A 16980-nucleotide genomic window follows, 5' to 3' on the forward strand; every position below is an offset into this window, starting at 1 on the left:
GAGCTTTGAAGGCTTCACATAGTCACTCACTTGACTTCGATATAAAATAGAAAGATTAAATGAAAACTTACCGTTTGAAGTTTGATCTTTATTTTATGAGAATTTGAAGTGAGGGAATACGTGCCCTCCACTCCTAACCCTACTTCTCATAAAGATCATTCAGTAATTCTAAATGTCGTTAATCTTTCTATAGCTTAAGTTCAGCAACTAGTCTGTGGTTTCATACAGCTGCTCTGAAGATTGACGTGCATGCGGGCTGGTGGGCTCTTCACGTATTCTCTCACTTCAACTTCTCATAAAATAAAGATCAAACTTCAAACGGTAAGTTCTCGTTTAATCTTTCTATTTTATTTCACTCTCACTCCCAAACCCACACATCCCCATTCAGATCTTAATTTTCATTTTCAAAAACTGTTAACAAAGGATCCACTTTCACCAAATCTAAGTTAGCTGGTTGAGCAATGTGCACACCTCACCTTACTGTGCAAACATATTGGGGACACTCTGTTCCCTTTACAGCTTCATAACATAATAATCATGCAACACTATCCTACCATCAAATATACTCATTTATATGGAAGCTTTAATGTAAAATATTCCAAGGAACTCACATGGGTTACATAACTACATAAGGAAATGAAGAAAGAAAGTGACTAAATGCTTGACAAAGAGGAGAGTTTTAAAAGGATGATAATGTTGGAGAGGCACCGGAAAGGAATTGTAGAGTTCCCTTTGACTGCAGTCAGAGTGGTGCATTGAAATACTAGTAAAAACACTGTATAATGCTGGTGGAGTTGAGCTGATAGGACTTGATATTACAATCCAAACTATAATTGGCACCTTCTTAATATCTTGAGTTGGGGTAGGGGTAAAGAGTTCATTGGGGTCATCAGGTGGGCACCCTCCTTCCTTGGTGTTTCGTTGATAGGCCCTCAACACCTCCAGAGGGCTCAAAAGCAACACCTGGTGTCCCAGGTGCGCTCCACTCCATTTTACCCCTCTTGCTGGTCATTTTTCAGCCTAGTTGGAGTCCTTCCTCTTTAGCCACAGCCAGTTGCAGCTTCACTCGGCAGCCTCTGACAGCGACCTGACGACTTGCCGGAAGGCCTGTCCTCGAACTCTCATTCCCTTCAGGAGCCATGGTTGACATGACTACAAACCCTCTACATCCAATCTCTACAGGGAGCACCTGGGTACGCCAGCCGCATTGCTCTGCCTCGGCTGCTAAGTCTGAATGCTTCAAACATTTGCGTTCATGTGCTTCACCAACTGCAGTCTCCCAAGGCACAGTTAACTCCACGATGTACAGGGACTTCTGTGAGGTTGACCACAAGATCAGGTCTGGCCTGAGATTAGTTGTGAAGATCTTGGGCAGTGTCCAGGAGGGTCGGTTTCTTTCTTACAAATGGCTTCTCTGGTAGTTGTCCTGCATTTACAAAAGAGGTGGTGTTTGAGAAACCATGCGTTGGGGGAAGGAGGGCATTGGTGGTAGATCTCCTTCCTTCCAAGGTAATCGGCAGTTGTCGCAGGACCTTATTGTGCCTCCAGGTGTCGTGGCCTTGTGAAAGTTGGTTTTGCATCCAGTGAGGATGTGCCTTATTGTTGCTGGGGTTTTGCAGAGAGAACATGATGGATCTTCTCCAAGCCACTGATTTAGGTTCTTAGGTGTGGGAAGAACATCGTAGGTGGTTCTGATGATGAAGCTAAGATGGCTTCCTTCCATTTCCCACAGATCCTTCCATGTAAGCTTACGATGCTCCAGGTTTTCCCAGGTAGTCCACTGGTCCTGTTTGGACTGTGAGACTGCCTTTGCACATCTCTCTGCCTCCTCTTGCTGATGGACCTCAGCAACTACCAGTTGTCTTCTCTGGGTGGATGTTGCCTTGTGTCATGTGGGTCGAATTGTCCCGATTCCAATCCCACCTCTTCCCTGCTGTACCTGTCCTACAATGTCTCCATGCCTGAGAGCAGATTTTGCTAGCTGTACAGCCTCCGATGGGGTCCACTTCCTCCCAGTTGCCGGTCTGGGAGCAGTCGCTCGTACCGCCTCATCTTGAGACTCGGTCAGGGTCATGTTCAGCCTCACTTTGGTGCATTAGTATTCTGCTGTGAGGCTACAGACAGGCAGTTACAGAGCGCTGTGTCCATAAAAGCTGATATTGATGAGGCAACGCGCGAGTCCAAGCCACTTCTTGATGTATGAACTGACTGTCCTCTCCAGCTTCTCGACTTTGGTGAAGGGGACCTCGTAGACCATCAGATGCCACATCAGATGGGGGAGCAATCCAAACTGCAGACACCACAGTTTCAGCTTACCAGGAAGTGAGACCTTGTCAATACTAGCAAGGCATTTAATGGTTTTTTCCCTCAGTTGATCACACTGGTCTGAGTCTTTGAGGCTTGCATTGTACCACCATCCTAAACTCTTGACTGGCAGCTCTGACACCATCGGAATGGGTGTTTCATCGATGTGGAATCGCTTGTCTACGATTTATCCTCTGATGATGGATATGCTCCTGGATTTGTTGAGTTTCAACTTCATCTGGGCCCATATTATGTTTGCAAGAAGCTTTTCCAGCAGGCGCTTGGTGCATGCAATGGTTGAGGTCAGGGTGGTCATGTCATCCTTGTAGGCACGAATGGGAGGTAGCCGCTGCCCAGACTGCAGCAGCTCTCCTCCTACGACCCACTTAGAAGCTCAGATGATCACTTCCATTGCCATGGTGAAGGCTAGCGGGGAGATTGTGCTACCTGCCATTATTCCCACTTCAAGAGATTGCCATGATGTTGTGTATTCTGTTGTTGTAATACAGAATTGCAAATCTTGGAAGTAGTTTCCAACCAGGTTTGTAATGGCCTTTGGCACATGGAAGAACTCGAAGGCTGTTCAGTGGAGAGAATGGGGAACAGATCCAAAAGCATTGGCTAGGTCCAGAAATAAGACCTGCAGATCTCTTCCTTCCCTTTTTGCAGACTGGATTTGATGCCATATCATGCTTGTGTGTCCTAAGCATCCAGAGAAGCATGGTGTACCAGCTTTCTGTACAGACGTATCAATCAGGTTGTTCTGTTTCAGGTTGGTTATCAACCTTTGAGCAACAATGCTAAAGAAGATCTTCCCTTCAACATTCAAGAGATTGATTTGCTGGAATTGGTCAATGTTTGAGGCACGTTTTTCCTTGGGGATCACCACTCCCCCTGCTCTTTGCCATGCTTTTGGGATGGTTTGCTTTTTCCATGCTAACTTTATTTGCCTCCATAGGAACCGAAGAACATTTGGAGCATTTTTGTACAGCCGGTATGTAACTCCATTTGGTCCTGGAGCTGAAGCTGCCCTTGCCTTCCTTACGGTTTTCTCGACTTCGCTCCACCTTGGGAGACTGTCGTCCAACTGGTGTTCTGATTGAGGAATGGGTGGCATGTCTGGAGGTATCTCCCTCTGCTCAAATCTTTCGTTGGCTGTGTACGTTGATTTCAGGTGGTCCTCCAATTCCCTCTTTGACACCTTAAGGGACCCAATTTTTTCCTTTGTGAAGAGTCCTTTCACAAATCTGAGAGGGCAGAAGGATTTTCTTGCCCTCTCCTTCTTCTTGTGTCGAGTTCTGCTCTCCGCAGTCTTACCAGTCGTTCCTTTAGATCTGCTTGCAGGAGGTTGATGCCCACTCTTTCCTCCAGTGAGGATTTCCTCCACCATTTCCTCAGGTCCCTTCTCTCTTTGATTAGGCGCTCAATTTCACGCTGCCTTCTGAGCTTGGGAGGGGTTGTTGTTTCCTTCTTTTTGGTTCTGAACCTTTCTGCCCTGCAGAAGTAGATCAGATCACACATTTTCTCCAGTTTCTTCTCCACTATTCCTTGAAGTCTGTCTGGGATCTTACTCAGGTCTGCATCAATTGTTGCCCACTCTTTCTTGCTGCTGGGCTTTGGCCACTTCATATGATGTCTGTGGCCTTGCATGTTCTTCTCCAAAGCAGGTTGCGTCTGGCTGGATTCCGGGTTCTCAGATGTTGTGCTTGAATTACTCTTCTTGGCAACTGGGGTATTGATGGGGAGCAAACATTTCACAGCCGCTGCTGCTGACTTCTACCGGTGCGCCTATTCTGCACTCCGTATCTACTCCATGGCTCTACCTATTGTATTGAGCTTTACGTTATTGTATTTATGTATAACCTTATCAGATCTGAAAGGATAGAAAGCAAAACAAAGCTTTTCACTGTACTTTGGTACATGTGACAATATTATAAGTGGCTCTTCAGCAGTAGGTATGCTGCTTGTTTTAGTAAATGTAATTAAAATACAGTGGTACATTTCTGTGAGTCTCTTTGATATGTAAATCTTAAATATTTCGGGAGTCAGATGTGAAGTTCCGCAGCTCTTCAAACTTGCTCCTTAATTTACTGTGGATTTGCTTGTAGTGGGCAGAGGATGCTGGTGGCTGTTTTCCTGCAACATTAATTAGAGCTTTATAAAATGGGAGATGCTGAACAACAGATCAAAGCTTTTTAATTGCCTGCAATTTCTCCGGCCTGATCTCCCAGCTGATTGCTCAGCTGAGACGAAGGAAAGGATGGGAAAGGGAGGCAGAAAGCAAACATAGCTCGTGGAAATTAAAATTATACCAGGGTAGAGGTATATCTGCAATTGCAGTAATAGTTCTGGTTTATTCACCATTGAACCAGTTGTTTGAGTATATTTTATTGTCACGTGTACCAAGGGGTGCTGAAAATGGCCATCCTCACTGTGTTCCATACAATGATATATGGTTATCCCCACTGCATTCAGTGACAGACATCGGCTCCTGGTTAGGCAATAACTCAATTCCAATGCTGCCATGCTTTTTTTTTCAAATGCCTCTCATCCCTTTATCTCTGCAGTCATCTATTGCCTTTCAACCCTCTGAGATCATTGCAGCTCTCCAAATTTTTCCTCATGATGTTCCCTTAATTTAATCTTTCTATTTTGGCAGCTTGCCTTCAGCTACCAAGATGCTAAGCTCTGGAATTTTCTGTCTGAAGCTCATCGCTTCCTTTTTCTTCCTTTAGATACCTCTTAAAAATTCATTGTTTTGGCCAAGATTTATGGTTACCTCCGCTGATATTTCCATATAAATGTCTATTTTTTTGTTTGCCTACATGCCTTGGCATGTTTTGTTAGTAAAAACACTTTACAAATGGAAGTAATTGTTGTTGATGCAGCAGTTAAATTTGAAGCAATTACAAAATACATTTGTCTTGCTGATTTTTGGCATTCTTAAGTATCTGATTTAGGATTATACTGAGTAGTAAGGGAAATGTTAGCTAAAGCGACATTACAAATGAACAAGATTAGAAGTTTGAGTGTGTGTTCTGAGAGTACAATATAATTGCTCACTTTGTTGTTTTTTTTTATGGGGAGGGGGCTTTATACTGGAATCCTCCAATGGGATGCAGAATAAAGGCTGGTTTCCTCTGCATTTTGAATTTTTCTAGATTCCTGACTGAAGTCTGAATTTTAGTCTGCCCGATATGTCATCTATTCCTTTTCTCCAAAGTTGCTGTCTGACCTGCTGAGTTACTCCAGCTTTTTGTGCTTATCTTCAGTTTAAACCAGTATCTGCAGTTTCTTCCTACACTAAAGGAATGAGTGATGGGTTGCAAAATTTCTTAATAGAATATCGCCTATTTCATAAAATGAGTTGCTCGTGACCCAACCTGGAAAAGGTGGGAGTTTTATTTCAACATTTAAATTGTAATCATACGACAGTTGTTTAAGTCCTGTAAATGTGGTATATTAAGTGGTGGGAATATGTACCACCAGAAATGTCTGCCCACCACCCAGACCACCAGGAGTAGTTGGTAACACAGATTATCTAAATTTGTCTGGGTGTGCAATGAAAGGTATATTAAGGTTACCTTTACATTGTCCCTATTCAAACTGCTTCATGGTATTACAACAAGAGGCTCTTTCGAAGATAGACACAAAAAGCTGGAGTAACTCAGCGGGACAGCATCTCTGGAGAGAAGGAAACGGCGACATTTCAGGTCGAGACACTTCTTCAGAGACGTCTGAATGGGCGATCCGAAACGTCACCCTTTCCTTCTCTCCAGAGATGCTGCCTATCCCGCTGAGTGACTCCAGCTTTTTGTGTCTTTCTTCGGTTTAAACCAGCATCTGCAGTTCCCCCCGACACATGAGGCTCTTTTAGTCCTTTCGTTTCTGCTCGGCAAAGGACTGGAATATTTCTTGAGTTGCATCTTTCTTCCTTCACTGCATCAGCACTCTATACTGCCCAAATAAATGACACCACTGATTGAGTTATGGATGCTTGCCAACATTACCTTGATGAGGTCTGTGAAAATTATCTTGGTGGTCTGATCCTAATCGACAGGCTTAATCATCTCCATGCTGTACACCTGGCTGATTTGGACCATATTGTCTTCAGTGCCTCTCCACAGTAAACCATTGTTTTTGTGGTGATTGATAGTGCTGTCTAGAGGCTGACCTAACTGGACTGTAATTCAAACAAAATGTAAGGAACATGATCGGGAATATGTGCACATCATGCAAATTGGGCGATAGGGTCATTTTTTCTAGGTAACTGTGCAGGACTAGTTGCATTGAAGAAATGAAAAAAAATAGAGCTATCAGTAAAAATAAAATGAAGCTCTCCTTTTCACCTCTGTGTGAACTGTTGATGGAATACTACCTACATTCTAGATTGTCTCAACACCCAGATAATTTTCAGCCTTGACCAGGAATATTTCCCCTATTGGGACGAGAACAAAAATCCTAAACATAAGGCAAAACGGTTTTCTGGTGACTTGGTGATAAAGATTTTTTTTTCTTTAAGAGACTGAATTGTCTCTTCTGAATCTTAGCAGAATTATATTATTCAGAGGCTGTGTTAGCAATAGACCTGGTGAGCTAAATGCTAATTTTTAGATTGCCCTGTTTAGAAATCTAAATTACGTTTATTGGTCCCTGGATTTAAATGCACACAATGCTCCAAAAAAATACCATCTACTTCTACCTACATGCTTAAAAGTTCATGTTTTTATATCTCTTCAAACCAGTCACCCATTGAATAATTAAACTGAACAAGTAACATCGTTCCTCATAGAATCTGAACTTGGGGAAACTGATCGTAATTTTGTTTTATTATGATTTTAGACATTCAATTCCAACACCATCATTCATGCTCGGTATAGGGTTGATTTTAAGCAACATTATTATTCGTGCATCCAAACTCATTATGTAAATTAAGAGAGGTATCTGTTGCTCTGTTAATGCAATGGGCTCATTTTCCTCTGCTTATCTTGCAAGTGAATGTCGTCAAAAGCTGTAGAATGAAAACGTCAAGTATCCATGGATTAAGTGCAATACATTTAGCAGAAAATGATTTCTATATTAGTAATGACCTTGCTAGCCTTCTGGAGACACAAGAGACTTCAGATGCTTGAATCTGCTGTTTTATTGCTCACCTTTTGTTGCTTTTTTTTAATGCATCTGTAAAAATTGACTGTGGATTGTTTCTTGAAGGTTATATGTCATGTCTTCATTGGTAAATTGCTCTTGAAGCATTGCACTTGATGCTACAGGAATCTTGGGCTGCCTGGTACTTAGTCATCTCTGTTGTAACATCTGTTCCCATCTCGGTGCCCAGAAAGAAACAACATATTGTTCACATTTAAGTCCTGTTAACGAGTAGAAAAGAAAATAGAAATTCACATTTCATGTTCTCATGATGTTTCTAAAAGCTCGACAAAAAGATAAAAGATTAAAAAAATGGGGAACATTGAATTAATTGTTAAAAGATTAGAGTTATAGAAAAAAAAGATGTCTTTCATCAAAGCTTGTGTGTGTGTGTGTGTGTGTGTGTGTGTGTGTGTACGTGTGTTCGTGTGCGCGCATGTACGTGTGTGCATGTGTGTGTGCGTGTGTGTGCGTGCGTGTGAGTGTTTGTGCACGCGAGCATGCATCTGTGTGTGAAAGGGGTTGTTGTATAAAGGGCGCCTGTACAGTGAAAACCGACAAGGGCAAGAGGTAAGTAAGAATACCTAAATTATTGATTGCTTGGATAAATTGCAGATGACAATGGTGGTGATGTAGCGAGGGTACACAGATCAAAGCCTCCTGCACATAGAAGATGTAAATGTCATCTACTCAGATCCTCAGTTGGCCTGTGAGGAGGATGCTATGAGAATGCAAGGTGACTTGGACAGGTTGGGGGAGTGGGCAGATGCATGGCAGATGAAGTTTAATGCAGATAAATGTGAGGTTATCCACTTTGGTAGCAAAAACAGGAAGGCAGATTATTATCTAATTGGCATCAGGTTGGGAAAGGGGGAAGTACAATGGGATCTGTGGAGTCCTTGTACATCAGTCTATGAAAGTAAGCATGCAGGTACAGCAGGCAGTGAAGAAAGCGAATGGCATGTTGGCCTTTATAACAAGAGGAATCGAATATAGGAGCAAAGAGGTCCTTCTGCAGTTGTACAGAGCCCTAGTGAGACCACACCTGGAGTATTGTGTGCAGTTTTGGTCCCCTAATTTGAGAAAGGACATTCTTGCTTATGAGGGAGTGCAGCGTTGGTTTACAAGATTAATTCCAGGGATGGCGGGACGGTCATATGCTGAGAGAATGGAGCGACTGGGCTTGTACACTCTGGAGTTTAGAAGGATGAGAGGCGATCTTATTGAAACATACAGGTGCACATCCTTTTATCCGAAAGCCTTGGGACCAGACACTTCTCGGATTTCGGAATTTTTCGGATTTACGAATGGAAGATTTTTAGCGTAGATTAGGTAGGTAGCGCGGGCGGCTTGAAAAGTCTGGAGCGGCTGCCTCCTCCCCGGAGACCGGGGAATCATTGTAAATCATTGCTTAAATGTTAGTCAGTTAGTTTGGAGGGATTTTATGTGGTGGGGGTGGTGAAGGGGGAAACTTTAATTCTTAGTCCCCTACCTGGTCGGAGAGGCGGGGAGCAGGCAATGCCTTACCGGGTCGCCGTGCAGTAAGCTCCGGAGCGCTGTGGCCGCCGACTCCCAACATCGCGGAGCTGGGGGCTGCGGGCGTCCGGCCGCGGGCGGCGCCGGTTGGAGCTCCGACCCCGGCAACTCTACCCCTGGCTGCGCGGCGCTCCAAATCCAGCGCCGCCCGTGGCCAGACGCCCACAGCCCCAGCTCCGCGATGTTGGGAGTCGGTGGCGTCGCAGCGCTGGGATACCAGCGGGGAGTGGGCAATGCCTTACCGGTTCGCCGTGCGGTAAGCTCCGGAGCGCTGCGCCGGGGAGGAGGCAGCCGCTACAGTAGTGCAGACCTGGGTTGACCGTGGGTCGTTTTGGGTCAAGTTTGGCGCCAAACGCGAGCTTTGGTGTGCAGACGACATCCTGGAAAAAATGTCCGGTTTTCGGAGCTTTTCGGTTTCCGGAACTGCGGATAAAAGGTTGTGCACCTGTATAAGATTGTTAAGGTTTTGGACACGCTAGAGGCAGGAAATATATTCCCGATGTTGGGGAGTCCAGAACCAAGGGCCACAGTTTAAGAATAAGGAGTAAGCCATTTAGAACGGAGACGAGGAAACACTTTTTCTCACAGGGAGCAGTGAGTCTGTGGCTTCAGTGGATGCAGGTTCTCTGGATGCTTTCAAGAGAGAGCTAGATGGGGCTCTTAAAAATGGCGGAGTCAGGAGAGGAGGGGAGAAGGCAGGAACGGGGTACTGATTTGGGATGATCAGCCATGATCACATTGAATGGCGGTGCTGGCTTGAAGGGCCAAATGGCGTTCTGCTGCGCCTATTGTCTATTGTCTATTGTCTATTGTCTATTGTCTATTGTCTATTGCCTGGGGATTGATCAGCACCAGTTTAAGTTGGTAACCAGGAGTAGGGTCCATCGCAGGAAGAGTGAGGCCATGCACTTCAGCAATTGGCCTCTCTGGTCCCCCCAATCCCTTTACTATTAGATGCAATGGTGAAGGTGCTGGGGATCTGTTCAGAGGGCTGAGACATGTAATGAAATTTGGCTGGATAGACAAGACAGTCAGCCAAGCCTTCTTCTGGTTCATTTTTCAGCTTAGCTTAGAGATACAGTGCAAAACCAGGCCCTTCGACCCACTGATCCAATTTAACATTAACATTATCCTATACACACCAGGGAAAATGTACACATACACCAAGCCAATTAACCTACATACCTGTACGTCTTTGGAATGTGGGAGGAAACCAAAGGTCTCAGAGAAAACCCATGCGGTCACGGGAGAACGTACAGACAGCAGCCGTAGTCGGGATCGAACCCAGGTCTCCGGTGATGCTGGTGCTGTAAGGCAGCAACTCTACCGCTGTGCCACTGTGGCCACCGATCTTGGGTTCCCATTCATCTGGGGACACAAGATGGAATGGGTCTGACAAGTCGCAATGCACAATTCCCTCGACAAAGGGAGCACAAGCGTACCCGACATCTCCCTCATCCCGATGACCAGATTTTAGGAGATGTGCAACAGGTTGTGCTTGGATCCAAAGTACTTGGGCACCCAAGTGTTGCCACGTGCTGACATTCTACCTGTTCCCCTTGATTGTGAAGGAAGTGCCTGGCAATGTCTTAGCCGGTTGGACAATATTGCACTACTTACCCTTCATGGTAAAGTTCTTACAGAAATCCTTTGGCCACAAGTCCATCAGGCAGTGGTCAGTTCAGTTCAGTTTAGTTTATTGTCACATGTATGGAGATACAGTAAAAAAGCTTTTGTTGCGTGTGAACCAGTCAGCGGAACGACAATACATGATTACAATCAAGCCATTCACAGTACAGATAGATGATAGGGGAATATAGGCACAAAATGTTGGAGTAACTCAGCGGGACAGGCAGCATCTCTGGAGAGTAGGATTGGGTGACATTTCAGGTCGAGACCCTTCATCAGACTCACTTCAGCATTTTGTGTCCATCCAGTTTAAACCAGCATGTACAGTTCCTTCCTACACATGATAAGGGAATAATGTTTAGTCTAAGATAAAGCCAATAAGCCAATAAAGCACAGAACGCTGTTGGTACGTGTGTACGAGTAGAGTACGGGTGTCAGGGGTTATGAGGAGAAGGCAGGAGAATGGGGTTAGGCAGGATGGATAGATCAGCCATGGTTGAATGGCTGAGTAGACTTGATTGGCCGAATGGCCTATTTCTGCTCCTATCACTTATGATCTTATGAACATTGTGCTGGCACAGCAGGACAATACACAATGGAACCTGGGGTTGTTCGGGAGCAGACCGTCCAGACATTTTCATGGAATGCTGCCTTGTTTACCAACATGCACCAAGACTTCACTTGTCTGGGACTGAGTGGGTCTATCCCTGTCAGACCCTTCTTATATGGTCAGAATCTCACTCCCAAAGCACACTGCCCTCAGGACAGCCGTGAAGAGGAAGAGACAGCAACCTACAACCTCTTCACAAGTTGTGTATTTGCAAAGAAGATCTGGTGAAGATCACAGGGGTCCTTGTTGCGGTTCATCCTGAACATTTATGTAACTGACGTCTCCTCCAATCTATGGGCTGTTCCCAGAAATGCATGCCACCATACCACCAAACAGACATCAAGTGTCGCTGGAAGATCATCAGCTCGTGTAAGATGCTCTTAGGTCTGCACAAAACATGTTGGACTTCAAAAACAACCAGATGAGTGTAAAGGAATGTTGCTGACTGGCACATTGCAGGCAGAAGGAATATGTGGTTGGGATGCACTAAAGCTTGGTGCAGCCCATGGGAAGGCTGCATTCCAAGATCATACCCCCATTTGGTGCTGAGAGACTTCTTCCTGTGTAACAGCCGACAAAATCCTAAAGGGAGGAACGTTTAGAGGCTACTTGTGTGGCTGCAGAGTTTTGTACATAAAATATACTAATTTGATAACACTTAATTTATTGATTTGGAAACAATAAGGATATATAGACAGTCAGGTACTGTTTCATATTTATTGCATTTATCTTTATGAATAAAATTTATTTTTGAAATAAAATGAATACAATAGGCTGAATGGCCTTATTCTGTACTGTAAGTTTGTATATTCTTTGATGAAATATGTTGATTCTGTAGATTGCCAAAAAAAATTATTCAATGTCTTAGTTATTGAACAATATAACGGATCATTTCATTATTAACCAAGAATGTTTACATTAAAATATAGATACTTTTTCATTAACCTATTCCCAATTTGAGTTGTGACTTCCATGCAATTCAATTGAAATCAATGGACATTCTTGGGGTATGTAGGATAGGGGAGGGAAGCATGTTCGGCAAATTATGTTCTTCCATACATTTTGCAACACTGCCTAGAGCTAGTTCGTTCCCAGAGTCTTTCCATGAAGACAAACCATGAACAAAACTGAATGCCACCACTGTAAATGGCTTGTTCTGATAATTGTGTGCATCAGAAATATTCTCATTTATTTCATTATTCTGGTTCTTATCTATTGCACATAATAAATAAACACTCTTAAACTGACAAACTCAATGTTAATAAGCTTTAAAGCAATAATACGTGAATATTGTTCAGCTTAGATGACATGTTAACAGTTAGCAACAATTATTAATAAATAATTTTTATATGAATGATAAATTTCTAATTAATTTGACAAGAAATCCTACATCTTGAGTGCAAGCTTTATTAACTCTGCATTTAAACTAGACAATTTCCAAATGTTTATGCCACAACTGATTAAATAATTCATTCAGCAAATCAAAAGCAACAGGAAAAACTAACCAAAAGTTTTTTTTTAAGTAAAGATAATTGGATTTTGAACCACATAACGTGGTAGTGCATTGTTTTCATCATGGCAGAATGCTATAAATACTGTCGCCCTCAGTGTTGTAGTAGTGTTGTATCCTGGTGCTGGAAACACATTCCCGTCGCAAACTGGAACAATGGATTATGCACTTTCAGATCAAATGAATGCTAATTGAATTATGTCCACGTTATGATAGAATAGCCAGCAGCAAATAGATTGGGCAGGATTTCAGAAAAGTACCCTAACTGAAGGTGAGCTAATTAAAAAAAAAATCATTGTTCAGATCCTATCTGAAGGCAAACAACCTTTTTAGGCTCTGATTTCCACTCAAGGGACGTGTCATGTTGAGAAAAAAATCTCTCATCCTTTGTCCAAATTTTAAGTGCTATTAAGTGTTAAACGTTAGGACCTCCACCAATGTAAAGCACTTTGGCCAATGAGAGTTGTTTTTTAAATATAGAAATAAAAGTGACTTGACTTGACTTGACTATAAAAATTGGATTAAAATGTAATAAACCGTCTTCAAGGGTAAATGGCCTACTCCTGGTCACTTAAATATTTCCTCACCAGTTATTATCTGAAACCTACTTTGACCCTGCTATACATCGTGCCCACCAACATCATCCTTGGGGTTGTGGATGTAAAACAGGTCAAAGGACAGAAATGTCAATGGGTTCAGGCCCTGCTTCATTTCCATGAAATAAATTGTAAAATAATGGGCAGCAGCAACCTTCTGAGAAGGAGAAAATAAATCCTGGTTGGATTGTTGATCTAGTGGAAGGCACCACAGTGAAATTTCTCCTTCTGGATCTGGTCCATTAACACCCTACTTAAGGCGTTATCAGGGAGGAAAATCACTGCAGCAATCCATAATTATAACAGCTGCTGCTAATGGCATATCTCTAAATACCTCTGGATGACAGATGCCAATAAGTATGGCACAATTAATAAATAGATTAGGCCTTGTCGAAAGGAAAATATTGTGGATTTTGAGCCATGCTGCTTGATGTTAACTTGGATCGGCTACTTGCATGTATCAATAGATTTTTTTTTCGACAAGTAAACCCTCAGTGGATTTTTAAGGAGCATATCAGCATTTATTTAGTTGGGTTTGATTAAAAAAGGAATGAGTTCTAAAAGGTAATTCAGTTTCCAATTTGATGAATCATCAAGTGAAGCATTATCATTGACATTCCACACAATACTTCAGGTCTTAGGACCCAGGGCAAGTTATCATAATTGAATTTGAAATCTCTTGTGATGGTGGAAGAGATGAAACTGATGGAAACACAGGAATCTTAAAATCACTGGTGCTCATTGCTAGTGAAGCCCTAATTGCCATAAAGCCAGATTGTCAATCCTATGACAAACCTTGTGTCTGCACCACTCCAGGATAAGTCTTCTGCCCATTCACCAAAAAATGATTAACAACCATCCAGTATACTTTACATCTTTTCCATCCACTACTTGTACTTCTTGGCTGCCCTACAAAACAGATACAAAATATAACACAACCGTTCACCAACGCATTTTGGACAGTACCTTCCAAACCTGCGACTCCTATCACCTAACCAGACAAAGGGGATTAGACACATGGGAACACTGCCACCTACAGTTCCCCTCACTAACCTGACCTGGAAATGTTTTCTGGTTCTCTCACTGCCATGTGGAGGGAAGCAGTACAGAAAGTCGCCATCTTCTCATGGACAATTAGTGTGGTAATAAAGACAGAATATTGGCAATGACACCACATTTGAGTATGAGTGGAGGCCACAAATTCTGTTCCTTTTAAATGTTCCTTAAAACATTTCATTGACAATGTCTTTGTTGACCAACTAATATACATGCAATTAAGTGTTATAGTACATTTCATTGGCAAATATTCTTGTGAAGTGTCTTGGGAAATTTACAAAATAAATGTAGACATATATGAAAGTTTAGCTGGAGTTGGTTTTCCACTCAGCTCTGAGGCTGAATAGAATTTCTCAGAGCAAATTCTCAAAACGTTCCCTCCTGAGCTGGTCTGATGGGCTTTGACCCAGCAGAGCTGCAAAGGACCAGCCTAAGTAGAACAGAATCCAGCTATAAATTCCGGATCCCACAGGCACAGAGTAAGCTCCCTGCTCGAGGGGTTTAAGGATCCAAATCTTCACGGTTCAATATTTTAGATTATAGAACCACAGATGAAGAGCTGATCTTGTCAGACTAGAGTGAATGGTTTCTGACACAGCAGTTATCTAAATCTGATCAGCATTCAATTGTCACAGTTGGGGGAAAAAATCAATGCTTTCAGGAGTCTCAATCGATCATTTTTATAGCTTTTACTTAACTTGAAATTTGTTTAAGCTAGGCCTTTCCTTTTCTTGCAGTATATTTGTGCCAACTTAATTTATAGCCAGCATTCTGTGCATCAGTGCTGGGCCAGCAGATTGCATATCAGGGAAGTATAAACCCTGGAATGGTTTCATCTGCAGTGGGTGTAGTGATTGAAAGAGGCCACTTTATACTAGAATTTGACCAAATGTGCAAATTTTCTTGCAATCTTACAATTTTCTTGATCATTAAGAAACATTTTCATAGGTACATGGATAGGACAGGTTTCGATGTATAGGGGCTAAACACAGGCAGGTGGGACATGTTGATCGGTGTGGGCAAGCTGAAGGGCTTGCTTACATGCTGTATGACTATGACTATGACTCAATATTACACTGTAAATGTAGTATTGTCTTTAATTATGGATTCACTTGCAGAATTAATTTACAGAAATCAACTTTCTGAATGGTGTTTTAAAAAGTATTAAAAGCTGGTGCCAAATATATTGCACAAACAAAACAAAATTGGTGGACTAATTGCATGTTAAAATATGTCCAACAAATTGTGGTGTTAACGAAGGAACTGCAGTGCTGGAAAATCGAAGGTACACAAAAATGCTGGAGAAACTCAGTGGGTGCAGCAGCATCTATGGAGCGAAGGAGATAGGCAACGTTTCGGGCCGGAACCCTTCTTCAGGTGGTGTTCACTGAAAGAACAAACAAAGACATTGAAGGCCTCCAATATTTAAAAGCAATACTTTTAAGGGATGGAAAATTAATTGACTAGAGTCTGTAAATGTCACTACTCACAGTAACAACTATTTAGCTTTGTGATACAATGTTTTAACTCCAACCCTCTTCTCAATCTTTCTTGCTGCATTATTACATATCACCTCCAACAATCTTCTTACCAGACAGAAATGGAACTAGAACAAATGGAAAATTGTTCAATAATTATTGTCTCCATTGTCAAGTTAAATTCAGCACAGACAATGCTCATGTATGTGCATATTTAGAGGGCAAACAAAATCATGATCATTGGCTCCTTCATTGAAGCAAATGAGAAAATGGGCTTTGAATTACATATCCACAATCTGAAATGTCCTCTTTTCAACCATATGCTGCATAATAATGCTGCCCCACCTCCACTGTTCATCTTATTATAAAGACACACAAAGAGACCTTGTAAAATGTGGATAACTTCCATATCACAAGAGTCATCTCTCACCGGGTCTCAACAAAGACCTGTTCATTTGTAACATGACACCCCATCTGTTGATGAAGGCAATTGTGCCAAACCCCATCTGTTGATGAAGGCAAGTGTGCCAAACCCCTTCTTCACAACTGTTAGGCAATTTCCCCCCCCCCCCCGGTGAATGCTATGTACTTACTTCTCTGTTTCTATCCCAAGTACAGGCCTCGTGGCTGTGAGTCTGGAATCGAGGGGTTAAAGGCTCCTGTACCCGATTGGCCCAGCTGCGTCAGGTGACGGGTGACTCATCTGAAGTATAAATACGAGAGCTTCCCAGGATCCTGGTCTCTTCGTCGTAGACTCCAACTGATGAGCAGTCTGTTGGTGGGGGCTGAGGCAGCCTGACCACATGGCATAGAACTTTGTGTATTTTCACCATTCCTTGTTATCAGATATTGTATTGGGACGGATAAGGGCTGACCTTAGAGTTTTCGTGTATTTTGGTTTCAGGGTTGTATCTCTTTGGGCAGGTTTTGGAATCTCCGGTTCGACGGCCCATGGTGTGGCTGGCTGGAGCATTGTTAAATTGTTTGTCGGTTTATCCATATCCCTGACTGGGTTGTTTATATCAGGTTTGAGTTTTGTGTTCCAGTGAATCATTAAAACTGTTTTTTGAACCTGAACCTGGTTTTTGACTTGTGTTACGTGGCTCTGAAGTACTT

Source organism: Amblyraja radiata, chromosome 2 (genome assembly GCF_010909765.2).
Source record: "Amblyraja radiata isolate CabotCenter1 chromosome 2, sAmbRad1.1.pri, whole genome shotgun sequence".
In the NCBI taxonomy this organism is placed as follows: Eukaryota; Metazoa; Chordata; class Chondrichthyes; order Rajiformes; family Rajidae; genus Amblyraja; species Amblyraja radiata.